General features: G+C 48.7%; 1 protein-coding gene across 4 annotated transcripts in view; it reads right to left on the reverse strand.

Moving 5' to 3' along the window:
* RPH3AL (rabphilin 3A like (without C2 domains)) overlaps nt 1–25476 on the reverse strand; it is a 123511-nt gene extending 98035 nt beyond the window's left edge. For 3 of the 4 annotated variants that reach the window (XM_072939068.1, XM_072939064.1, XM_072939067.1), the window contains exon 1: nt 25440–25476. The gene's annotated coding sequence lies outside the window, so the exon portion shown is untranslated. Of the gene's footprint in view, nt 1–1522; nt 1649–25439 lie in introns of those variants that run through there. The other variant, XM_015248046.3, reaches the window with a different exon arrangement.
* Between the last annotated feature and the right edge of the window lie 2207 nt (nt 25477–27683).

Here is a 27683-nt window from a genome sequence, read left to right on the forward strand (position 1 = left end):
AGACCAGGAACAGACCACTGGGCCCAGCCGGGAGAGGCAGGCACCTCCCTTCCAGGCCTCCAGGCACAACCTCTGATCTGCACCCCTGCCTGGCTCCCACTGCCTCTGCACAGAGAGACCTAGAACTGGCTCGTCCACTCCAGACCTGCCTCTCTCCAATGTCTCCAGGCTGTCGGCCAGAGACAGCGGGAGATAGGCCGGGTGGCTGGGCTGCTAGTCCTCAGCCTTGGCCCGAGTTTGGCCTCTTATGCTCTCTTTCCTAGGCCCCGGGGCTGGTCATCCTCCCTCCAGCCCTGGTATCCACTACAAATAAGTAAGTCTCTTTAAGGACAATCATGAACCACTCCCCAACTCCAGCACCTTCAATGGCTCCCACTGCACCTTGAATTAAGTTTGGAGTCCGTACCCTGGGATTCGAGATCCTCCACAATATAGTCCAGACCCACCTTCCAGTCCCTGCAGGACTCACACGTCCCAGCTATAATGGATTCTACCAAGATTTGCACACACACACCTCTGGACCGGCCAGTACAGATCACGATCTCCCATCTCCACCTGGCTGGATCCTACTCCTCCCCAACCCCAGTTGACTCTTCCGTGAGCCCTTTCCTTTCAGAGCCTCTGAATTTCTCCAGCACACTATTCCCAAACCTCAGGCGTTCCCATGACACCTGCCATCCATACTATTCTTAATATTTTCCTTTAAATAAACTCACCCTTTAACCTAAAGTTATTTTCGAAGGAAACTTAGTATCACCACCATTAATAGAAAACCATATCATCTGTTATAAACAGAAGGGAACCTTTTAAAAAGTTTTGTTCTAATGCACATGAAAATAAGTACTTAATCCTTAAAACGTTTTAAACACTCATCTGTGTAGAATACTTAATATTACTGTATAATATACTTAAAATTCTCTCACACACTAAGAAACAATGCCTATGCATTTCTTTACTTTTGCCTCCTTCTGGCCCTTGGTTTTTTCTGGTCCTGTCTCATAATCCATCTGGGGACTTGTCAGTCTTATGCACATTGACCCCAAACATCACTTGGGGGGCTGTGTCCCCTCTTCCAGTATTACACAAAGCATGATGTACAATAAAAACATTTAATGGACAGAATGTTCCAATTTGGTCAGTTGTAGTAACATGGTCCCATTCTCCACCTGACCCTGGGCCCACCTGCCACCCAAGTTTCTCCCAAAACACACATCCCCTTTGCCTGCCTCTCCTAAATCAACCCCTGTCCCCTGGGGTCTCTCAGAGGATGGGACACAAAGTGCAGCAACTGTCAGGGAGGTGATGGGAGACTCCCGGCTCTTCTCCTAGCCCTGCTGCCTCTTCCTGGGAAGAGCAGGCCCTGGGGTAACCCGGAAAAAGCAAGTCAACCATTAACGACGCTCTCCCAGCACAGACACGCCCTTCCCAGCACTTAGCAAAGTTCTGGGAAAAGCCCCGGCTCCAGAAAATACAAAAAGTCATCTTCCTGTCCCCTCGTTGTCGGAGACCCCAAAACACCTACCAGGAACCGAGGGGACTTCACCAGGGGCCTGGCCCTACTGGCGTCCCAGGCGGAGGAGGTCACGCTCCGGCCCGCCCACCACGCGTTGTCAGGGACGACCCTGATGAAGATCTGAATCACTCCGACTTAAGTCAATAGGTGGCAGCTGCAGGAAGGCCCAGCTGCAACCAAACCAAGGCCTGGATTCTCCTGGGTTGGACGGCAGCCCAGCTGGAGCCCGCCCAGACCAATCTGAGGTCCCTGAGACAGTTTTCTAAACCTGAACAGGTGAAGGACAATTTCTATTAGAGGGAGGCCACGTTTGGGAACATTTGCATCCTTTTTGGTGGTGGGTTTTTTTTTTTTTAAGTCTGGCCACTTTTACAAATTTCAAGGATCTTATTGTTTAAAAAGGGCACATTTTACGGGAAGGTACCTGAAATACTCATTCCTGAGAGCACTCATCCACAGGACGTCAGCCTCTCATAACTTCCTGAAACTTCTGCTGCTGGGGATGGGACATGCTTCTGGGTGTGGCTCCCCAGGAAGAAGGTAAACTGAGGCCCAGCTCACTTGATCAATGCCGTAAATGGAGCGGCTTCTCACGTGCAGCTCAGGAGGACGAGGGTCGTGAAGGGAGGCCCTGCATGGCTGGGGAGCACTACAGCCTGATGCCTGCCCGCGGGGACAAGGAGGATCTCCTTATCGACCTTTTCAGAGTCTGAACAAGGTCATGATAGGAAAAATGGCATGGTGGGAAGAAAAACACCACATCTAGCGGTTATCCCCCCTGGGGAACAAAAGTAGGTGCTAATAAAAGGGATGGTTGGAGAGAATCATGCAGAGGTTCTCAAACTGGGTTCCACTGAGCCCTCGGGGTACCATGTATCTCTTTGGGGCTGCTGATGTGGAATAGGTTGGGGAGACGGATGAAGGGGGCGTATTCCAACCTAGCCCAGGGCAACTCTGCTCTTGTCAGATTCATATATTGGATCTTCAGGGAAGATAGCTGTTGAAGAAAAGATTCTGTAGCTAAAAATGTTGCGAAGTGCTATGTGTGCTGCCAGTTGTATCACACAGCAGAATATGATGTAAGTCTCTCTGAGTTTGTGGAAAGCAGTCGCCACATACCCAGGTGTGCCAGGAACCAGCTGGTCCTTCACTCTGACTTTAGGAGAAGCGACGGAGGAGAGGATCTCCCCTGCCGGGTCCAGCCTGGCCACCCTGCCCTTCCCCTGGCAGGGCCACAGGATAGAAACTGCAGGTGACACCAAAATCAGGCCAAGCCTTGGGGCAAGTCAAGCATACAGAAAAGAGACTCAAACCTCAGCAGGGATGAGGGCCAAATGCAGACATCAGAGCCAGATTTGTGGAGCCAGGGACCAGAGGCCAAAGAGATGTGAAAAGTGGTGTCAGAGTCTGGAGACAACCTCTGGGACAGACATGGTGACAAGAGGTTGGCTTCCACATGCTCCCAGCAGCTTGCTGCACAGAAAGGCCGGCTCAGTTTGAAGGTCCAGGATGGACCAGACCCGAGGACATGAAGATGTCTGAGTGTACAACCTCTGCTCGACGGAGGACAGCAGGCATGCTGCCTCCCTGCCACGTGGGTGGTGCCCTGAAAACTGCCTCCAGCCTCCAGATGGCTGTGTGCCCAGGGCCTCTGCTGGCCTTCCACAATGGAAGTACATTTGTCTGCCCAGCACTCCTCTCTTTAAGAATGATTTCCTCCCCAGGGCCAAGGAAATCATGCTCAGTTCTTCTAGGTGGGAGAAACGGCCCCTCCCTCTTCCTCAGGGTGATTATGACTGGGGCCCGCCAATTAGAATATCCCCACCCTCTGGGCACAGTGACTGGCTCAGGGCTGGCATGTGACCCAGGCCTAGCCATACAGAGTCTTCCTTGGGCTGTCACCAGAGTTACTAAGACAGACCCTCTTTCTCTGTGACAGCAAGCTCTAAGAACAGCATTGGCCTGGGATGGCTAATGGCCCTCTGGTGGCCGCTTGGAAACAGCCTGAGAATAAAGCCAAGCAGAGCTGAGAGATGGAGGGAGATAACCCTGATAGTGTTGTCGGCTGCTGGATCCAGCCATGCCTGAACCATTCTTGTGATTGCCAACTTGTCAGGTCTACAGAGTCCCCTTTTTGCTTCAGCTAGTTTGAGTTGGGTCTTTGTCATTTGCAGTCGAGGGTCCTGAGTAAGTCACCTATCCAGGAGCGGGAAGGAATAAGAATGCACCTCACTAACTACCCTGAGTGAGCCTCTTACAAACGTCTTAACAGAAATGACAGGAGCATTGAGAGTGAGCTGCTCCTGTGCTGACTTGCCCCTCTGGAGTTTGTGCCAGCAGCTGTCTGGCCTGAGATGCCAAGGCAGGAGCCGCTTTCCTCTGAAGCCCCAATGCTCATTCCTAGGCCTATTTTGCTCCTGTGTGGCAGTCTCATGGTCCAGAGGGAGCCCTCCACTGGGGGCTTCTTCCACGGCCCCTGGATAGTGCGGCATCCTCTCCTGTCTCAGCACCCACCCACACAGCTGCAGGAAGTTTCCCCAAAGTGTTCACACTCCCAGGGACGCATAAAGGCTCATCTCCCAGGTTCCACATTCCGGCTCCACTGTCCACCCCTGACTGCCCAGCTCTGGCTAGCCTTCCGGGTTAGCACAACCAGAATGAGCGTGGAAAGGAGGCCTTGCATGCCGCCTCAAGAACCTTCCATGCTAATATGTGAGGAGCGTGTGCATCCATTAGCATCTCTCCACCCAGTGTCATCCTAGGATCCAGGAATCACAAGCAACGAGGCCCCATTGCCGCTGCATCTCCAGTCAAAAACCTCACTGAGGGTGTCTGAATGTGGAAGTAGGTGCCAAACTGCTTAGCAAATCCATGTGTGAGGTTTGCAAGAAGGAGGCCAAAAGGGATCAACTGAATGACTCATGTGAAATGGAGTAATTTGATAATTAATATAAATAGAAAATAAAAGTTCCCTAGATATGTGACTGAAAAAACACCTTAAAGAGCTCAGGAGGAAAGAAGTTAGGAAAATCAATCTCTATCTGGAAGATCAAAGACTATGCTCAAGATTCTATGCTACGAATATGATCCATACACATTTGACTTTAAAATTAGAAATGTGTTGGCAACAGTGTAATTGGGTGAACTAGCTACACGGAGCCCCAGAGAGAGCTGGGCCAGGCTAGGGGGAGGGGAGCAGCATGGCTGGGGCTGGCCTGGGGTCCTGGGGCCAGAGCCTGCCCAAAGGGGGTCCCCAAGGGTAGACAGGCATGGGAGAGGAAGGATGTAAACAGAGTCCTGGGAGCAAAGGCTGTGCATTCCCCCCAGGCACTGCCTCCATCTTCCTCCAGCCCCCAGGCCTCCCTGAACTCTGTGGCTCTACTCCAGCCTGCCTCTCCTGCCTGGGGCCCTTCCTTCCCCATCCCTGCTCCGCTTACAAATCTGCTGCCTCCCCCTCTGCTGCCCAAATCAAGCCTGTGGGCAAAGCTCCAGCAGCTGGCTCAGACCCACGTTCCCTGGTGTCGCTGCTCCTGCTCCCCAGCTCTGCCCCAGGAGCACCCTACAGTCACTCTGGCTCTGCTCTCCTCCAGCCCTGCCTCCCTGCTCGGCTCCTGCTCATCCTTCCAGACCCAGCACAGGGTCCTGCTCACCCTGAAGCCTTGCTTGCTCTCCCCTTCCCTCTGGAAGAAGCCTCTCCTCCTCTGAAGTCCCTTAGCTCCTCTCCTGTCCCCTCCTTGCAGCACGGAGCACTTGCCACCTTATGTGATATTTATGTTCTGTCGTCCACTTCATCTTCGTGCCCTCTTTATTCTTTCATTCCTTCCTTCCTTCATTCCACAAATACGTATTGAGCACCTACCACATGCTGGACCCTGTGCTCGCACTGGGGATACCATGAACAAGACCGACGGTGTCCCTGCCGCCTTGAGACTCATGTCTCAGCAGGGGGAACACTAAACAAATAAACAGAACTAAACACATCTGTACGCGCAGTGATACAGGCCATGGGAGAAAGGTGCAGGTGACGTGATTTGTGACCTCTGATGCAGAGGAGTCAGGAAGTTGTCTCTGAGGAAGTGATGTTGAACTGGGATGAGGGAGTGAGGACAGTGGGTCAGGCACTCTTTCTAGGCACATGGTAGGCATTTGCTAACTATCTGTGGAACAAATAAACAACTGTGATGAGTCAGAAATTCCTAGTGTGTCCCCTCAGTCCCTCCAAACACACAGAGCACCTGCCATCACCCTGATGGGTCCCTCCAGCTGTCCAGGTTTTACAGGGAACACACCTCCAATGGACAACAGGACAACAGGACATGGTGTCCACTCATGTCACCCCTGCAGGAGTGCTGGCCCTGACTTCATGTGGCGCTCCACTCGGCATTCCCTCATGACTCCCGACACCACCATTACTCCAAGAGCTGGAATGGCAAGCGGGTTTCGTCCTGCATCCCGACCCAACATCACTGGTAACGGCTGCCTGGACCACCACGCTAGAGGGCTGGAAGGCTCCCTCTGGCCTCGGTGGGAAAAGAGCTGTGATTGATTAGTGATGTCTGGCATGGGAGGCGGGCCAGAGAACAGTGGTTCACATGCCTCCTACTTCCCCGCAGCTCAGAGTCTTGTAGATGACCACCCAGGCAAGAAATTTCCTTCAGATCTAATTGCCTGGAAAAGCACTCAGCATCTGGTCTCCTGCTCCTTATGGACCCCATGAGCCGTGTAAATCATACATTTTTTCCCTACTTTGACCACTCATTAGCTCAAAGCTAAATCTGTGGTTCAAATACAGTAAACTGTACTGCTCTATGGCCTGAATATATATCCTAACTCTCTCCCTAGTTGTGACCTTCCAGTTACTCTATGTTTTTCCTGGTCTTAACTCTTACGGGTTTCTATCTAATGACACACACACACACACACAAGCAAATTAAAATAAATGTATGCAGAGCTCTGGCATTAAGTATCTACTTTATCTTTTCATTATAAACACGTATTTCTATTTTTCTTGTATATCCAACATACACAGAGAAATATACGTCCTTGTTAGTATATCAATTCCTTTATAGAACAAGATGGAGGAGTAAATGGAGAGATGGATGGATGACAGACAGGAAAACCGGGAAGAATAAGCTACAGTCCGTGCCTGAGAGAATTCAGAAGATCATTACACTCTGCCATGAACAGTCTGGGGTCTGAGATCAGAAGGCAGGCTTTTAGTCCCAGCTCTGACCAGCTATGTGATGGTGAAAGGGAAAAAAATTACTCACACGCCCTCTCCATCCCACACCCAGGCAACCTGAGGTTTATCAACTATTAAATGCATATAAAACAATCTGCCCTACTTCCTTCACTAGGTTATAACAGACACGAAACGGAGGGGCTCATGCTTGCTAATCAGAGGGAAGGCACGTGCACATCACCAGCAACATTATTAGTATTAGAAACATTCCAGGCAACCAGCACATGGCTGTGAATAAGAAGATGCCAAACCGCACAGCCTCCTATAAATGCTGCAGGAATTGAAAGAGACATGAGCCTTCGGAACCCACATCTGCATGCAGTGTCCTTCCCTTTTCCCCCTCTGATGTCTGAGAGAGCGCCTGACTGAAGGTCTTCAATGCCCTGCTTCTCACAACAAAAGAAAAAGCCCCATCCAGGATTAATCTCCTCCTCAGCACTGGAAACAGTGCCCCGAGTGTGAAGGGCCTGGGGCTCCCAGCACCCTCGGCTGTCTCCTGACCACAGCATCCCCTGCAGAAAGGACGGCTGCAGGCCAGCTAAAAGGATTGAGCTGAGGCTGGAAAAGGTGGGGCTGGGGCGGTGACTGGCAGCTGACCCTCACACCTGCCTTCCACTGGACTTCACAGACATTTCCTGTCCCCTCCGGTCCCCAATCAGAGGCCCATTTATTCCACAATCACCAGGGTTTCCAGGCACCTGAATCAGCTCCGCTGAGTTTCAAACAGCAGGTGAAAATGAGACAATGACAATAATGGAGTCCCTTTCAACAAGCATTTCAGCAGGGCATGGGCTCGACCTTGCTCTTCTGGGGGAACTGACAGAATGCACAAAGGTAGCAAGGCTAATGCTAAATTCTGGACTGTTCCCTGCCCAGTCAAGGGCTGAAAGTGATGGTCCAAAGAGGAAGGCAGAGGGACAGGCAGAGGACTGTGTTTGCAAACCAGTTCAGTGACAAAATAAGGTCTTATGTATCTAATCACTATGGACAGGCATCCCAGGCGGTGAGTTCTCCAAAGTGGGGGTGGAGGGACCCTTGACACAGGGTCACTTGGCATCCTATCGGATGTCCCTTCCTGTCCCTGGCCTTACTGTAGCTGTCCAGCTGCCTCTGGGGTGGGCTCCAGAAGCCCCGAATTTACACTGGGTCCGGACCCTCAGGCCCAGCTGACTCCTCCAGAGGTGCACTCAGCCTGAGCTGGCGTACCGAGGTCCCCCCCTTGAGAATCTGGGAAATGGGCTAAAAGATTGAAGTCTCAATTCAACTGCTCTCTGAAATAAAAAGATGCAAACTTAGGAGCTGATGCAGGGGCCATTTTCCCCAGGTGGAAGTGCCCAGGGAGGAGAAGGGTGGCCTTCAGTGAGAAAGGAGAACACAGGCGAGATAGAAGCTGAGCAAACACAAGGCACTGGGAGGGCTCCTGGGTTTCCCTCTGGTCCATGCGCTTGATTCAGCTGTTCCAGGGGCCTGGGCTTCTGTGAGATACTCCAGTGTCCTGGCAATAAATCCCCATTTTGTTTAATGTCTACTGTTTGCAACGAGGCTAGCCCTAATTAGCCACCAGTCCTAGTTAGCCTGATTAACATGATGTCCACTTCACCTCTGCCACTCTCCGGGCTGATTAAGAACACTTGTGGGGATGTAAATTAATGGCCTGAGGAGAGCAGAGGTGGTGGTGCCAGAGGGACTCAGGTCTGGCTCCATCTAGTGGGATGACCTTGAACAATAACCTCCCTGTCATGCAGGTTCATCTCACCTGGGCTACTGGAGATGCCTCCCCAAACCCACTCCTGGCCCTCTCCAATCTGGTCTTCTCACAGTAGGAGCTTCCTACTGCTCTAATGATAAAACCAAAGGCTTTCCATCCCACCCCACCCAGCCCACCTGGGGCCTCTGTATTTCCCTTAACGCACCACACTCTTTCCCCTCCGGGCCTGCAGACATCCATATGCTCCTGCCTGGGGAATGCTTCCCTTAGCTCTGCCCCTCCCCAACCCCTTTCACCTAGTTACCTCTGTTTTGACTTTTTCTTTTAATTAACACTGGTATTGAGATTTAATTTATATATCATAAAACTGACCCTATGAAAATGTACAATTCAGTGGTTTCTGTATATTCAGAGTTAGGCAACCATCACCACTATCTCATTCCAGAATATTTTCATCACCCCAAAAAGAAACTCTACCCATTAGCAGTCACTGCCCATTCCCCCATCTCCCCAGCTCCTGGAAACCACTAATCTACTTTCTGTAGGCAAATCTATGGATTTGCCTATTCTGGACATTTCATATAGATAGAATCATACAATAGATGGTCTTTTCTAGTCTCTGTTTCATTTTTCTGTGCTCTAATCTTTATGAATTATTTCCTTCTGTTTGCTTGGGATTAAGTTTGCTCTTTTTCTAGTTTCTTCAGGTAGAAGAAGGCTACTGATTTGAAGTCTTTCTTCTTTTTTAATACAGGCATTTACAGCTATAAATTTCCTCCTAAGCACTGCTTCAGCAGCATGCTGTAAGTTTTGGTACGTTGTATTTTCCTTTTCATACATCTCAGAGTATTTTCTAATTTCTCTTATGACTTCTTCTTTGACTTATTGATTATTTAGAAACCTTTTAACCTTCCACATATTTGTGGATTTCCCAAATATCCTTTTTGTTACTGATTTCTAATTTTGTTCCACTACAGCCAAAGAACACACTTTGTATGATTTCAATCCTTTTAAATTTATTGAGGCGTGTTTTATGACTCCTGGAGAACACTTTGTGTGCACATGAGAAGGATGTGCATTCAGCTGTTGCTGGGTGGAGCGCTCTGTGGATAGCTCTTAGGTCTACTTGGTTTACAGTGTTTTTCAGGTCATCTATTTCCTTATTGTTCCTCTGCCTATCTGTTCTGTCCATTATTGGAAGTGGAACCTTAAAGTCTCCAACTATTGTTATTTCTTCATTCACTTCTGTTACTTTGTGCTTTGTGTATTTGGGGTTTCCTGTTGTTAAGTGCATACGTGTTTATAATTGGTATGTTTTCTTGATAGATCGACACTTTCATCATTACAAAATGTCCTTGTTTGTCTCTAGGAAATATTTTTGTCTTGAAGCCTATATTGTGTGATATTAGAATGGCCACTTCACATTTCTTTTGGTTACTGTGCATGTAGTCTATCTTTCTCTATCCTTTTATTTCCCACCTGTGTGTATCTTTCAATCTAAAGCACAGAGTTGCGTTTTCCAACTTGTTCTGTCAATTTCTGTCTTTTTTTTTGGAGTTTTTAGTCCATTTTCATTTAACATAATCACTGATGAGACAGGATTTATATCATTTTGCTATTTGTTTTCTATATAGTCTTGTGTCTTGCTCCTATATTCTTTCATTACTGCCTTCTTTTGTGTTAAATAGGTATTTTCTAGCATGCCATTTTAACATTTTAAAACTTAAAACAACTAGTTTTAAAACTTAAACATTTTAAAACTTAAAACAATCTAGTTCTGCTTAATGCCAACTTAATTTCAATACATACAAAAACTTTGCTTTAATACAGCTCTGTTCCCTCCCCCTTGTTTTATGCCATTATTGCTATACAAATTACATCTTTATACATTATAAGCCTGTCAGCACAGTTTTATATTACTTTATACTGATAGGAGAAGAAAAGAGTTAAAACAAAATACATTTATATTTTTAAAGGTGCTCCTTATTTCTTCATGTGAATTTGAGTCACTGTCCAGTGTCCTTTTGTTTCAGCCTGAAGGACTCTCTATAGTATTTCTTGTAGGGTAGATCTTACAGCAACAAACTCAGGTTTTATTTATCTGGGACATCTTAATTTCTCCTTCATTCATAAAGGATGTTTTTTCTGGACATAGACTTCTTGGTTGATGGTCTTTTTGTCTCAGTACTTTATTGTTCCGTTGCCTTCTGGCTTCCATGATTTCGGATAAGAAGTCAACTGTTAATCTTATTAAGGATCCTTTGCCTAACTAAGTGTTACTCTTCAGTTCTGAGCTCAACAATCTCTTCCTCCCTGGACTAGGTCGGGTCCTTTTGTACATGCCCCCCAGTGCTCTGTACTTGTCCTCTGTAGTGGTGATCACAACCGCAATTAAACAGTTAATGGTAGAAAGAGCTCTCTAGTTTGCTTCCATCACTAGAATGTAAGTTCCATAAGGCAAGGGCCAGGCTTGTTTTGTTCACCACTCTATCCTCAGAGACAATACAGTGCCGGTCATATTGTAGCCTTTCAAAAAATATTTACTCAATGAATGAAGGAAACTCATCCTAAAGTAGGCTGAATTATTGGTGTCAATTCTTCACTCTCTGTAACAGTATGAAACAGCCACACTCTGCCATGGCCTAAGAGTGGACAGTGTACTTCCCTGTCCCTTGGCTTGCGATGGGTTATATGATTTGTTTTGGCCAGTGGGATGTCAGTGGATATGATGTGGGCAGAGGCTTGAAATGGACTTGTGCAACTGAGCTTGCACTCTTGCATTCCTGCCTGTAACTGTGACACAAATGTGCTTTAGTGGTCAATGGTCCAAGTGGGATAAGAGACACAGGAAACAGACCTAAACCCGGCTCACAGCTTGAAGCCAACCATGTCCCACTGAGAGCAGCCTAGGTCAGCCAAACTCCACCCAATCCACAGATACGTGAAGGAGGAATAAATATTTATTGCCATATGCCAGTAGGTTTGGGGGTGGTTTGTTACACAGCAATATTGATGTATAAATGACTGAGACATATGCCCTGACAAGTCTGAAGAGTGGCAGGACGTCCTGGGGAAGGTCTCACATCAGGTCGTTCACATGGCCCACAACTGGGTCCAGGCTGATTCTACAATCAAATCCACATCCCACTTCCAGACTTACAGATTAAACTTTCCAGAATTCTATAATCCCACACCTAGGATAGTCATCTACCAGCCTCCTGAAGCTGTATTAAGTACCTACACAGTGCCAGGTGCACAGTGGGTGCTTAATAAGAGTTAGTCTTTGTCCTCCTCCACCTACCTTCTCACCAATTCCAGCACTGGAATAATTGCAGTTTCTTCTCACAGCCAGAACATCTTCACAGCCAGAATATCTGTTGTGAATCCTAACTTGTCCCAGGGGCTGACTTTTCTTACTGCCTCAACTGACCCTCCAGACTCGGGTAGAGAGGAGGGAACAGGGACATGGGTGGGCAGAGCATCCATGCCTCCTTACACCGTAGCTCTGACTCAATGTAGGACCAAAAATTATATTTATTCATTGGAAATTTACTGCTTACTTTAAGGAGGAAGATTAGGGGCTGAACACAGTAAAAAATAAACCATTTGAGGATCAAAGAGAACAGAGGCCCGGCAGAAAGAGGAGGTGTCACCAGAAATCGGATGCAACACATATGACTTTGAGATTTCCAGCAGCTGTAGAAACAAGGCAAGCACGTGGGCTGCAGAATTCAATATAAAATGAAAGCAGCAGCCTTCAAGGCTGAGTGTGAGCCCCATTTGCAGGCAGCTCGGAGGCCAAAGGACATCAGGCCAAACTGGGGAGACCTCAATACTAACAATAATAACCACCATCCACGCACCAAGCACTGTTCCAAATGCTTCGTACACGGCTGTTCATTTAGTCCTCTGGACAATGACACACGTACTGTTATTACTTCCATTTTACAGATGAGGAAACTGGGGTCCAGAGGCAAAGCAACTTCTCAGGACCACAGGGTGAGCGAGTGGTGGAGCCAGGATGAACACCTGCAAGTCTGAACCCAGAGTGGAGCCCTCAGCCACTTAGCAATTCAGCTTCGGCCTTGCTCGTGCTGGGCCCACCCACATCTGGAGACACTGAGCACTGGGCTTCTGGCCAACTCTCCTCCCTGTTGAGGCCTCATCCCCCGCACTTCTGCAGATCTGTCCTAAGGCTGCCCGTTGCTGGCCTGGCCTGTGTGATGAGTCTCTGCAGAGGGCCCGACTCAATTCCCACCTGCCAACCTCTGGAGATGCACCTGACCTTCCTTCCCACTAAACCTGCACTCTCACCACATCCCTCATGCCAGCCAGCCCTCCCTGAGTCTACCTCCAGCTCCTCCAACCTGCCTCAATCTGCTCCCCAACCCCATGCCTGTCCCAGATTCCCACACTGAGAGTCCACATTCTACATCTGTTGGCAGAGCCCCCCATTGAGAGTGAGGTCCAGTGAACGTCCTCTAAGGCGATGGTCCCTGGAGTGCAAACCTTCAGACCCTGACGAGCTGCCGTGTGAGCCTGTGCTCTGGATATCAAGTCAGCCCACAGTTGAGTCCTGGCTGCCCCATGGGCCTGTCCTCTCTGCCCTGACCTCAGAGTGACCTAGATGCAAAGTCTTAATTCTGTAAAGGCGTTTTAGATTCCATACAGGACCTTCTCACTCCCAAGTTTCCCCCTTTGCTAAATTATGCCCCATCACCCTGTTGAAGGTGACCCAGTTCAACCTATGACACCCAAACCTGAAGTCTGGGGAAGCCTGAGGCCATCCCAGACCACGAGGCCCTTTTATGTGACGGGAGAGGAGATGCCTCTTTGTGGAGAAAATTGCTGTCATAGACTGATGATGCTAAAACAAGACACTTCATGTCCGTTTGTGAGAAAATCACCATCATAAGCTGCAAATCGAAGCCCTCTTCCATGCAGTGCCCTCATATGGCCCTCAACCGGCAAAGATGACTTTGGCAGCCCACCACGTCCACAGCCACCTGCAGCAGCTCTGGCCAAGCAAGATACTCAAAGCCGCTAGTTACCTGCTCCACAGGACCCTAGAGATGGGGGGATCGTGTGGCTAAGCACACATCCATTTTCTACTGTGCTCAAGTTAGAAGTGCAAGGTCCTTACAAGCCCAGAAAATGGGAGAAAGGTCCTTGTGTCCAGGCAGGAGTCATCGGCCCTCCAGCAGTGACTTCTGTGAATGAGGCCAACCACCAGCAGGATTAGAACTGGTGGGGAGAGAAAGTCACCAAGGGAACTGCTTCTCGAGAAAAGCAGAGGAAGGACACCTGGGAGACGTGGGCAGCTCGGTGGCTGCTCCGAGACACAGCCTGGACGGAGCGCTGCCATTTGGGGTTCGAAAGAATTTCACATTCATCTCTGACCTTTCCTGGGCGAACCTCACCCACAGCACCGTCCCCCTGATCAAATACCAGCCCAGACCCTGACATTAACAAGGACAAGCACTGACAACTCAGACCAGTTGAAATTGGGTCATTTCCTGTCACTAACCCGTGTGATTCGATGACATTAAAGAAGAAACCAGGAGAGAATTCATTTCTTATTTTACCTGTAAATGAGGCCCCACTTAGAGCAGAACAATTTCAATGTTGAGCCTTCTTAGGCAAAGGATTCCTGAGGGATGGCATGAAAGAACTCGGGGGTCTAGCCCTAGTGTTCTGATCCCCGCACCAGAGGCCCCCTCACCTAACCTCTGCGCTCTACATCGAGGAGCAAGAGAAATGAACCTGGTTTCCAAAAATGAAGTCTGGAAAATAATACATATGCCTACCTTTCACCTTCTAAATTAAGCTGGTGTTCTCCATTAACTTTCCACTGGGGACGGAGAGAAAATTATTTCAAAACTGGGAACTAAATTTAAAGTTAGGAATAAACAACAACATATATAAGAGAAATGAAAATATGTATTAACTACAAGACTTACGGCCACTCTATTATAGCCCAAAACTAAAAACAGCCAATGGCTCTATGGCTCTATTAACAGGTGAATGGAGGCACAGAGGGTGTAGCTCAGTGGTAGAGTGCATGACTAGCACGCACAAGGTCCTGAGTTCAATCCCCAGTATTTCCGTTAAATAAACAAACCTAATTTCTTCCCCCCACCAAAAGAAAAGAAAAAAAATTTAAGAGGTGAATGGATAAGCAAATTATACATATTCATACAGTGAAATACTGCTCCAAAATAAACAGGAAGCAGCTATTGATACAACAGAACAACAGGGAAGAATCTCAAAACACATGTCAAGTCAGAGTGAAAGAAGACCTTGACAAAAGAGTGTATACCATACGATTTCATTTATATGAACTTCCAGCACAGGCAAAACTGACCTTGGAAAAAAATCAGAATGGTTGATTCTGGGGGCACAGGGAAGGTTCCTGCCTGGGAGGAGGCATGAAGGAACTTTCTGGAGTGATGGCCATGTTCTTTAACCGGATAGGGGTTTGGGTGGCACAGACATATGCATTTATCTGAGCTCTTTGGATGAAACACAGAAGATTTGTGCATTTCACCGTACACACATTCTACCACAAAAGAAAAGAAACATAAACAAATACTGAAACCCAGTTAATGATAAGCTTGCTAAAGTATCTGACTGTTTTGTTCATCAAAAGATGCTATTAAGATAGTGAAAAAGCAAGCCAAACACCGAGACAAGCATTTGCACCACATAATAAACAAAGGATTTGTATCAGAATGGGAATATGGGAAGATCTTTTATGAATCAGCAATAATCTAATAGGAAAAAAAATGGGTAAAGAAAAGTACGGGCATGTAAATGAGTAAACACAAGTAGCCCGTAAACATGTTCAACCTGAGCAGTAATTATCAAAACGCCAATTTAAACCACCATGAGATACCGGTTCACACTTAGCACACTGGCAAAAACTGAAAGTGTGGATGGTACTAAATAATAGTGAGGGCGTAGAGGAATAAGCACTCTGGTCCAGGGCTGGCGGAAAGACACAGTGCTTCAGACTCCGGAGAACAAGGGAAGGTGAAGACACGCAGACCCTATGACCTCACCATCCTGTTCCCAAGTACACATCCTAGAGAAACTCACACACAGAACAGATGTTGGCAACGGTGAAGAAAAGCGGAAACAACCCAAATGCCCATCAACAAGTGGAGGGGATAAGTAAACTGAGTACCTTTACACAGAGCAGTAAAAAAAAGGAATGAACTATGGCTGCATAATACAGGATGAATCTCAAGAACACACACACAGATGGACCTATTAAAAAACTGGAATACAGTGTGACTGCATTTATAAAAGTTCAAAAGTATCTAACATTTAAAAACGTATTGTTTCCAAATATATGTATGTATATGCATGACTGGGACACTGACATGTTATAACTGACGATACTTCAATTAAAAAAAAACAAACATATTCTTTAAAGACATAAACCTACAGTGTAAGGCTGAAAGAACAGCAGGTTAATGATGATAACAGAATTCAGGCTGGAGTATCCCCTGGGGATGAGGAGAGACACAGACCCACCTAAGAAGACACAAAAGCAATTTCTAAAGGGCTGTTGATGCTCTAATTCTTCAGTTAGCGGGGCATATGTCTGCTTTTTTCTTCTTCTTTAAACTGTACATATATGTTTTATTTGCATAGAGAGAGATTTCACAATAATTTTTTAAATTAAATACTTTCTTATATTCCAACAATATCCAATTACAAATAAGATCAGGGGGGAAATGATCCTATTCTCTAGCAATAAAAAAACATAAAACACCTAGGAACAGTGGTAGAGTGCATGCTTAGCATGCAGTCCTGGGCTCAATCCCCAGTACCTCCTCTAAAAATAAATAAATAAACTTGATTACGCACCCCCCAAAAAGACTCACTGATATGAAGGAAGGGTGAGAATAAAGAGAGAATGATGTATTTAGATTGTGTTAAAAAAAAAAAAACACCTAGGAACAAACTTAACAAGAAATGTTCACAACCCCCATAAAGTAATCTAGGAAACTTTAGTGGATGCTATTGAAAAAAAAAAAAAAAAGAGGAAGGAAGACATGAATCAACATGGGACAGACCATATTTCTAGAGAGGAAAATTCAATATTATTATCTTATAAATTTAATGTCACTCCAAATTAGATTCTAATGATATGTGTAGAAAAGCTATAAAATGATTATAAATTTCACCAAGAAGAATGAATAAGTAGGCATGCAGAACCAAAAAGATGTTGAGAAAGAATCTGCACTGCCAGGTGTTGTAAAGTCATAATAAAAAAAATGTGATGGAGGAAGGAAAAAAGATCGGTTAATGAAAAAAGAGAAACCTGGAAGCCCCTATGTTTTGCTCTACAATAAAGCCACCATTTAGAGTCAGTCGGGTAAAGGCAGAAGGAAACCTAGTGTCCAAGACCGAAATCTATTAACCCAGTAGCACAGGTTACTAGACCTGGGAGGCTAAGGGAGAAGGAGAGGGAGACTCTCATTGTTTGTCATTGTTTTTGATTGTAATGTACAGTTGACCCTTCAACAACATGGGGTCGGAAGGTCAGAGGCACCTGCCCTCGTGCAGTAGAAAATTTCCGTATAACTCTACCCTCAGCCTTCCATATCTGTGGTGCCACATCCTCGAATTCAGCCAGCCCCGGACTGTGCAGTACTTATTTAATGACAAAAATCTGCATATAAGTGAACACACGCAGTTCAAACTCACGTTGTTCGAGGGTCAACTGAATATTCAAAAAATAAAAATGAATTTTCAAATGTAGTTGGTAGGAAGAAGAATTGAACTAAAAGAATTGCTCAACAATTTGGAAAGAGAAAAAATCAGAGTCCGAATTCATACTATAAAATAAAGTAAATTTTGGTAGGATTAGAGCTCAATGGAAAAGAGAGAGCTGAAAAGAAAAGCTGACACCAAGTGAATAACTAGAAGAAAATATAGGTGAATATTTATCTGAACTTGGGGTGGGGAAGACCTTTCAAACCCAAAAGCAAAGGAAGAAATCATACAGTGAAAGGACTGATGGACTTAACCATGTGGGTTAGTCTTCTCGGGCCACCACAAGCAAATACCATCAACTGGGTGACTTAAACAACAGATATTTATTTCTCACAGTTCTGGAGGCTAGACGTTCAAGATCAAGGTGTCAGCCAGTTCAGTTCTCAGCGAGGGCTTGCTTCCTGGCTTGTAGACAGCAGCCTTCTTGCTGTGTATTCACATGGCCTTTCTTCAGTACATGTGGTGGGGGTGGGTGGGAGGGAGCTCTCTGGTATCTCTTCTTATAAAGGCACTAGTCTAATCAGGAGGGCCCCATCCTCGTGGCCTCACCTAACCCTAATTGCCTCCCAAACTCCCATCTCCAAATATTACCACACTGGAATTAGGGCTTTGACATAAGCATTTCAGGAGAACACAAATATTCAGTCCACAGCACTGCATAAACATTAGAAACTTCTCCAAGTTTAATAAGAAGAAGAAAAACAAACACGGGACTGAGAAAAAATTATATCACATATATGTCAGTCAATATTCCTGGGGTAAGTAAATGTTAAATAAAATGCAGGTTATAAAATAATCTCTGTAGAATGATCTCAACCTTTAAACATTAAATGGTGGTTATCTCTGGAGGTTGGGAATCGCAGACATTTATTTTCTTCTTTGTGCTTTTGGGTATTTTTGAAATTTTCCATAATGAATATGAATTACTTTTAAGATTCAAAAAAAACCAAACCATTATTTTTCAAAGTGTTACGTCATGTTCAAGCAACATTAGGGACAATGGGTTTTAGATGGGACAATTAGTTCAGATGGTTGACAAGACAGGTGCCCAGCACAGCCTGGAGTGTGGTCCCTATCACCCTACAGACTCTACAAGGAAGCCCTGAAAGAGGCAAGTCCCTCTTCCCAGAGGAGGCAGGAATGAGGAGCTCTTGTACCAGTGAAAACTCTGCCCCCTGCAAAAGGGCAGACTTACCTGAGATAGCACCAAAGAGACAGACCCAAAAGCAGAGTGACAAAGAGGCAGATCTCAGCTCAAAAGAGGAAAGAATTTCTACCTATATGAGCTGCCCCTAAATGCAAAACACCATACATGAGCTTTGCTTCACACTCCATCCATGCCTCAGGGATGGACAGAGGAAGGCTTCTTGCATCAGGAAGAGGGTTAAATTAGACATTAATTTTTAATTATATAATTACTTTCCCTTTAAAAAATTTAAAACAGATTGTATACTGAAAATGAATGATTTGAGGTATATAAATTATACATCAATCAAATTATTTTAAAAATTTAAAATGACAGAGAAAGCTAAATTTTTCTTTGATCATCCCCCTCCCTCAACACACATACAATCCTGGTTCCCCTCCCTCTTCCACGGAGAGAACAGCTTTAAGTCTGGAATGCATTTTTCTAGACCTGTTTGTATGCTTTCACGTGTAGATGTGTGTTACAGATATTTGTATTCACATGAAGTATGGGGGACTATGTGTATCCATTTCTATAAAAGTCATCATAATGTAGTTAGCACTTTGAAACTTGTTTTCTTCACCTTATAATCTTAGAGAGTCATCACTATTGTTACAGAAAGGTCTAACTAATTTTTTTTCAAAGCTTCAGAGTATGAATGTATGTATGTATATGCATGACTGGGACATTGCACTGTACATCAGAAATTGGCACTTTGTAACTGACTATACTTCAATTAAAAAAAACAAAACTGCAAAATCTTCCCCGTACGAAAATGTGAGTCAATGGAGGGATTCTACCACCAGCAAACATTCAAACCGCGCATGCACCATTTTTCACTGCTGACTGCAAACTGTCACAAAGGCTATCCCAGAACGTCCTCACCTCTGTACACATGCCAGGGTTCCTTTAGGACAGATCCTGAGAGGTAGAATCCTATGATGTAGGGCTTTTTACTTTAACAGGTCCTGCCAAATTGCTGTCCTTTCCAAGCCTCCGATCCCATGGGTTTAAAAACCTGATCACTGTGAAATGTCTTCTTGTCAGTTTCAGCTTTTGGCCAACCTGGCATATTCTGCACCTTGGTTTTGTCCCATCGCTCTCCCTTAACTATTCAAACATCATCCAACCATGAGATGGGCTGCCCTGCTCACAGGTAGCACTCAAGCCAATGGCCACCCTCCTGGCTCCTCACAGAGGGGACTCCTGAATGGGGAGGAGGCCCTTCTGAGCCCCTTCTGAGCTTCTGTGAATCAGAGGATGCTCTAACAGTAAATGAGAAGGAGATGAGGGCTGAGCAAGAAGAAAGTGTACAAATCCTGGCATCATTTCGGCTGCTTGGATGGGCCAGTCCCAAAGGTGAAAATGCATGGACATATAAATGAGGTGTGAGCGCAGTTGAGGGAGTCAGGCGGGGCTGGATACTGATGGCCATTCACCCTCCTCACCTGGCAAGTCAGCCACCAACTCCGTGGTGATGTCCCCCACGGTCACCGCAACACCTGATCCATTAATTGTCTGTGGTTACTAAGTGCTTTTACATAAGGTGCTAACTACGTAACGGTCGTCTTATATAAGGTGCTCCAGTATTTTTACCAGCTTATAACTGCCATGTGAAAGGAGGGGCTGATCTCCCAGTGAACACCACTTACACTCCAGGCTGGCGCAATCCTTGAAATGCTGTGTTCTGCAGGCAGTGCGCGGCTATGGGAGGGCTGAGGATGTCTGTGCGGAGGGCTGCAGCGTCAGCTGTGTGCTGAGGTTTCTCCACGCCAACCAGACACCCTTCGACCAGCAGAAGGCGAAACAGATCACCTCCTTGACCCCTAGTCTCTCTTGACAACAGAGAGAAAAGGACCACTTCATGGACTTAGTGGAATCCAACCAGCCACCTCCTAGCTTTGCAAGCTCACCCCAAATCCAACGGAGTGGAGGGGGATGGGAGGAAACCAGAGCTGCCCCTGGCCCTGTTCCCACATCCGCAAAGCCAAACTCCAACCCAAAACCTGGGCTCCTACCCTCACGTCACCTTCCACCTCTCCCAAGAAATCCAAGATTCCAGGTACAGTGATGTCAAGGGAAGTGATGCCCCTATAAGGGAATGGAGCGTCGGTATTCATTCCTGGGTTTAGGGCCACTGCTGTCTGTTTCCGTTTTGGTAAACTATATAGAAGTATCTCTCTCTCACACACACACACACACACACAAACACACACACAAACACATACATAAGTACACATACCAAAATTGGTGAATTTTGAGAATATAAACACACCTATATGACCAACACCCAGATAAAGAAACCGAACATCACCAGCCTCCCAGGAGCCTTCCTTGTGCCCCTGGGACCAACTACCCTGACTTCCAACACCTTATACTCATTCTACCTTTTTTTGCTCTTTATATAAATGAAACCACATGTTACGTGCTCTTTTCCATCTGGCCCCTTTGCTCGACAGTGTTTGTGTGATTCGTCCACACTGTTCCGTGTGGCTGTAGACTGTTCTGGGGTACGGTGTTCTGTTCCACATATTCACCCCAGTGTATTTGTCCATCCTACTGCCAATGGCCACTGGCTGATTTCTAGTTTGTTGGCCATTACAAACAGTGCTGCTGTGAACATTCTAGTACATGCCTTTTCACTGCAGCCTTTTGCCTCTCAGAAGACATAAAAAGTTGAAAACTACTGCTTTAAATCAAATCTTGAGAAAGGTAACCGCTCTGACCTCTCCAATTCACCCTTTCATTTTTTAAAACATAGTCCTTTCACTATCTACGTGGTGCCAAGTAAAGAGCACTGGCCACAGGAGTCCAGCTTCCTAGGGCTAAAGCCCAACTCTACTGCCTATTTGCTGTGTGTCCTTGGGCAAGCACTTAACCTCTCTGTGCATCATTTTCCCTATCTGTAAAATGGGGAAAATAATAAGACTGTTGCTTCCACTGGGTTGAGGATTAAATAAGGGAACAGAGTCTGCACACAGTAAGCACTCATCAAAGTTAGTAGCTGTGGTTACTGCCAAAGGCACCCTGTCTTTCTGAGCGCCCTGCCAGGAGAGGTGCACAAGGCCCTCCCACAGGAGGAGACAACCACTAAAGACAAACAATGTCACCACCTCCAACTGGAACAGAGCTGTCTCAACAAGCCCTCCCCACCACCAGACCGCTCTCCCTCTGCCTCTCCAGACACTGAGGATGCGTGGAGGCCGCAGCCACTGGCCTTGTACCCACAGGGCACTGGATTTCACTCAGCATGTGACCTAAACCAGAGGCACCATTCGGGGTCATTGTTAATGGTGTGCCAGCAGTCTGGTGACAAGCTGCTGGGGCACTAACAGTGCCTAGAAATCACTGCCTTAAAGAAACAAATGTTTTAAATGTCCATGCAAAAGGAGTGTAAAGTAGAATATTTAATTTTTTTTCAGGCGACAAAGGCCGAAAAAGCCCCATCAAAGCAAATGGTGCAGAGACCTGGGAGCAAGAGACTTGCACTACTGGTTGCCATGGCAACCGTGTTTCACAGCAGGAACTCATTTTCATATGACAGTGACCTGTGGAGCGATGGGCAGGGCAGCGCCTAAAGAAACTTAGTTGAAGGTGGAACTGTTTGGGGATGTGGAAGGTGGCGCTGATTTTGTTTACCAAAAAAAAAAAAAAAAAAAAAGCATTAAAAGTGTCCAAAGAGACAGAAATGATCTGAGGGCTCCATGGGGGTTCTCTGTTCCACAACTTTTACCTAAGACACACATACACACGTTCACGCACACACACAGCCTGTTTCAAAGGCCTCTGGGACAGTTGTCACAGTCTCCCTTAGTCACTGGTCCCACCATTAACCATCTGCTTCTGTCCCAGAGTCCTTTCCTGGAGTCCAGCGGAGTCCCAAGCAACCAGGCAACCCCGCCACCAGTACTTCCCACACACCTGGGCCAGGTGCCAAGAGGACCTGTAACACACTCCCTAGACTGAAGCATATGCTTTCCTGGACAAGCAGCAAATCCTACTATCAAAAAATTGGCTCAGGAGTCAGACAGACTTGAGTTCCAACCTCTGTTCTGGCCACCTACAAGCTGTGAGGTTTAGGCAGGTCCCTGGTCCTCACTGGGCTTGTGTCCTCACAGGCAGAACAAAGATAAGAATCGTAGCACCGATCCCTCTGGGTGCTGCAAGGATAACACACACAAGGGAAGATCAGCTTGGAAAGAGCAGCGCACATCCAGCACGTACTGACCACTCGATAAACAGCTGCTATGATTAAGAGCTGGAAAAGCATCTCTCCCACCCATGATACAATCAGAGGCTAACAGTAGATAACAAAAGATCAAATTGGGTGGCACAAAGTGTAATGAATCCATCCGTGAGCCCAGCAGGAGTGCAGGCCAGCGGGAATCTGGAGGTGGGCCATGAACCAGACTCTTAAGGATGACCGGAGACATTCTTGGAGATCTGGGGAAGGGAATTTCTTTACTGAGCATTGACAGGGTACCAGTGTACTGATCCTGGGGATCCAGAAGGAAGGAGAGAGAGTTCAGGGACACAAAGGGAACTGTGAACAGCAGAGAGACAGACGTGGTCCTGAGGCCAAGGAAGGGGTCCCCAGTGCAGCTAGGAGAGGCAAAGCTTTCCCAGGAGACACCCTCTGAGCTGGGCCCCAAAAACTAAGGCCAAGAGGGCCAATCACAGTAGAGAGGGAAGAAGTCTGAGGACTGGAAATTCGTTCCGGAGACTGAGGCCATGTGACTGAGGAACTAAATGAGGTAGAGGAGCTGAGCTTTGTGCGGGAGGAAACTGGGAGCCTCTGAAGACTTCCCAGGGGAGGGGGTCAGTGACAGGGGAGAAGCAGCAGTTAACCAGGGACCACGGGTCTAGAGGCAACATGCCAGATGGACGGTGGGGCAAGGGATTCTAGCATCAGACAAGTTAAAGGGCCTATGAACTCTGGCCTGAGATGTTTAAGGCCTGGAGTAGTTGCCCAGTCACAAAGGCACAGGGAAAAGTGAGACAATTCAGGGAACAGTGTGACAAAGGCAGGGGGTGGGGGAGGCAGGACCCACTGCTGAGGAGTGAGAGAGGGCAGTTGCCGGCGAGGAGGACATGCCAAGTTTGGGGTGTCACTGGGCATCCAAGGAGCCAGGACTAGAGCTCAAATCCAGGGTCGGGGGGACTTCCCTGAAGGCTCCTGATGCCAGTTCTCTGAGAAGCTAAACACGAGGGCTCACAAAACATCCCAGAAAAGTGGAAAGAGGGGTCAGAAGAGGAGAAGAAACAATGGAGAAATACGAACAAAACCAGGAGAGAGGGGTGTCCCAGAAACCACAGCCGAGAAGGCTGCAAAGACAGCACAGGCCCACCAGGGTCTGCTTCCTGGGCAGAAGGACCGGCAGCAGGACCAGGCCAACAAAAGAGTGGTGTTTGGAAACAAGCTGACTTTCAAGGAAGCAGTTTCAGCAAGTGGTGGGGCCAGGAGCCAGGCGTGAAGGATTAAGAGGGGCGGCATGGAGCCAAGAGGCAGGCAGCAGGTGCAGAGCACTTGTCGGGAAAATGTGACAGTGAGAGAAAAGAGGAAACGAAGCTTATTGCTCCGATGGATGTGATTTTTCCTCCAAGAGATGGGAGGCCAAGGGGATGTCAGAGGCAGGAGGATGGAGGGGCGTGGACACCCGGGGAAGGGCACAATCGCCCAAGGTGTGGGGGAGTGAAGGGCAGAGACTGGACTGCAGCCCTGGCTCTGCCAATGCTCTTATCAGGGTGTCCAGGGACACCCTGACTCCCCCAGATCTCCAGATGCTGGGAGGTTCCCACGTAGCTACACAGATGGAGCCTGATCTCTCCCTGAATCCCCCTGGCCCTGAACTCCCTGAGGATGGGTTTCCACCTCCAGCATCACACCCCTTTTCAGGGCCACCTCGGGGACTGTGTGTGTGTGTGTGGGGGGGGGATGGAGGTATTACAGACCACGAAAATCAGGTCCTCAGCCATCTGAGCAGCCAGGCAAGGGACAAAATTCTCCAACTTCCATCAGAGACCTCGCTGCAGCTCAAGGAAGGGTTCCACCCCAACAGCTCAGGTGTCACCAGCACCGCTGTGAGCCCAGAGCCTTCATCCTGAAGGCAGTGAGGCACCTGGGATGGATTTCTACACTTCCTCCAAACCTTGCCCTGGGAAAAAGAGGTGGGCCCCACAGGAGAGCACAGGGTTTCGGGAGGACTGGAAAAAAAAACCTAGGGCAGGACTCTCAGGCTGAGAGGTGGCGAGGAATCCTGTCTGGCCAGCGAGAGCTATCTCCATCCCACCCTCCTCACACCGTCCTGTTCACCAAGTGCCATCCTGACCACCTAACCAGGGGCGAAAGCCGCAAGGGCCAGGGCTCAGGCCCGCTCGGGTGCCCACGCCCATCATCTGGGTTCCTCAAGGAAAGCGAGGCCGAGCGCGGAGGGGCGGTGCGCGCCGTCCCCGCGAGGCCCCGAGGCCCCCCCGCACACGTGCGCGCCTCGCAGGCGCTCGGTAAACACCGCACTTGTTGACGAGCCCGCCCGAGCGCCCGCCGCAGCGCCGCCTGCTGGCCGCCGCCGCCCTCGGCCGCCCACTCCCTCCCCCGCTCGGCCGCCCCCGCCCGGCCCCGCGGTCCCTCAGCGCGGGTGGACGACTGGCTCCCCCCTCTCCGAGGGCCCCGGGCAGGCTGCGAGCCGGACGCGGAGCGCCAGGCGTTCCGGGGGCCGGGCCCAGGCGCTGCCCCGGGCCGCTCGAGACCAGCCCCGGGTTGCGGGCGCGCGCGGCGGGAGGGAGGGAAGGAGGGAGGGAAGCAGGGAGCGCGGCTCGGGCCCTGCGCGCGCCCCGGCGCCCCCGGGCTCGCCCCCACCCCGTGCGCGACAGCTCCCGGGGCTCGCCCGCCGCTCCGGGGCTGCTCTGCGCGCCCCCGAGGTCCCCGCCACCGAGCCTCACGCACTCCCCAGTCCTCGCACACTCGGCCCCGAAACGGGGGCAGCCCCCCTGGAGCCAGACTCACCTGGGGTCCCGCCGGCCGCCGGCGCGCTCCCTGGCTGCCCTCTGGCGGCGGCCGCGGGAACCCAGTGGCCGCCCCGCCCCGCCCCGCCCCGGCCTGGGGCCTGAGGAGCGGCCTGAGGGCACCCTGTAGGCCAGGGCCCCTCTGGGTGGCTGTCCTTGCCATGGAACCGGTCTCGACGGCCCCGTCCTCTTATTAGGTTACAGATATTACTATCTGTTCCCCAAGCAGCTTCAAGCCCCCAGATGACCCAACCTAACAACCCCAGGAGGCAAAAGGAGGGCTCTATGACTTCCGGGGCCTGAGACAGCGCCTGGCATCAGCTAAGCTCAACGCGCATTTGTTGAATGAATGAACGCTCCACTGATTGATGGACAAACTGAGGCAACTTGCCACAGTCACTAAAGGAAACAACAACGACACCCTAAAGCTTCATCAGCCCAGTGTCTTGCTCCACCATTTCAGGAACATCTGCTACAGTGTCCGCTTCCACCCACTCTGAGCCTCGGTGCCTGGCTCTGTGCCCAGGTTGGGTGGGAGAAGCACGGAGGCGCAGCGCTGAGGCCCTGTCACCCTTCATTCTCTACCGGAAAAACGATTCAACAAAAAAATTGTTTATGAACTGATTTCCTGAGATAAGCCCAGAATCTGTACCTGAGTGACGACCACATCTGGAAGTCCTGGTTCCCAGACTCACACAGCAGCCCCCACTAGTACTTGGGTCATTTAGGTTCTGCATCTCGTCAGTGGGAGATGCGATCTTGGGCAGGTGTGCAAATCTCTCTGAACTCGCACTGTCCCGTGAACTCTATGCGGTGGCGGAGATGTCATCAGGCCGTGCTGTCCACTAGCCACTGGTCACGTGGGATGGACTTCTTCATTTCATTTCATTTTACTTCATTTCAATTTAAAACTCTCATTGTAGCTAGTGGCTAAGCCTCGGTTTCTTTATGTGCTAAAGGGAGGCGAGGACTGAACGAGATCATATAGGGGAAGCCCCTGATTCTAGGCCTGGTTCACGCTAAGAGCTCAGTCATGCTCACCACCATCATCACCTCCCTAACCTTATGACCTCAAGGCTGCAGGGATTCTACAGGTCCTAGCTCACGACCCACCCCACAACCACCCCTCCAGGAGTTGCTCACACCATTGCTTGCACAGCCCGTAAGAGAGCGCTCACCATCTCTAGGAAGACCCAGCCTCTCTTTGGACTGCCAGCCACCTGAAAAAGACTGCTTCGCTGAGCTGAAGTGGCCGCCCCGCGGCACCTCTTCCTGGCCTACCTCTTTGGGGCTCAGACAAAGTGAATCCCCACCTCCAGCCATTCTTCCTTGAGCAAACCCCTCCCCGCACCTCCCTGTGTGCCAGGCTCCGGCCAGGCCCCGGGGATTCTCACTTGTTTCGCTTAACCCTTGTTTTCCCAGGTTTCACCGCGTAGTTCCAGTGACGGTAACAAAACAGCACTTGTCTAGCTGTGCCCTGGGGTAGCTCATGTGGGAGAGCAGACACAACCTCCTAGCTCCATTAAAAAGGTTTCCTCCTGTCCTGGCCCAGTGTTCCTCCTCTTGGCGCAGGAGGCAGTACGTTGGGCCCAGCCCATTTCTCCACCCCGCCCCACCATCATCACCACATCCTCTTGGTGGTGGGTCCTGTCATGCTCACTGCAGAGGGATACGCGCTTGCACACGTGTGCGCACACCACCATACAGGGACACACCACCCTCAACGAACCACGAGCTGCCACGCAGCCTCTCACCCCAAGGTCATGGCAAGAGTCTGCTGATGAGGCCCTTTGTTTTGACAACACCTCTTTTTAAAGCGTGGGAAAGAGCGCCCACCCCCCACCCCTCCACTGTGAAGTTCAAAATGGCCGCCTCACCTCTGTTTTTGCAACTTAGTCCAAACAAGCTCATGGCTTCTCTTTCTTCAAATGGATTTATGGGATAATGGGGCAAGAAAAGCAGAAAACCCCTTCGAGAAACTGAGGGTGCCCGGAAGATGGGCATCTCACACTCCCCCGCAGATGTGGGCTGAGCTGGTGACACTCCGTAGCTCCGGGAGGAAAGTGTGGTGAGCAAAGACGTTTAGAGGAGTTGACTTTGCCTCCTGGAGATTTGGGGGCCGACATGAACCTAGAACACGGTCACCCAGCCACAGCTCTGTTGACATTTTGGGCTAGTTAATCCTACCTAGTGGGGAGGGGCTGTCCTGTGCATTGTAACGTGTTTTGCAGCGTCCCTGGCCACC

The sequence above is a fragment of the Vicugna pacos genome, chromosome 16 (assembly GCF_048564905.1).
Source record: "Vicugna pacos chromosome 16, VicPac4, whole genome shotgun sequence".
Classification (NCBI taxonomy): Eukaryota; Metazoa; Chordata; class Mammalia; order Artiodactyla; family Camelidae; genus Vicugna; species Vicugna pacos.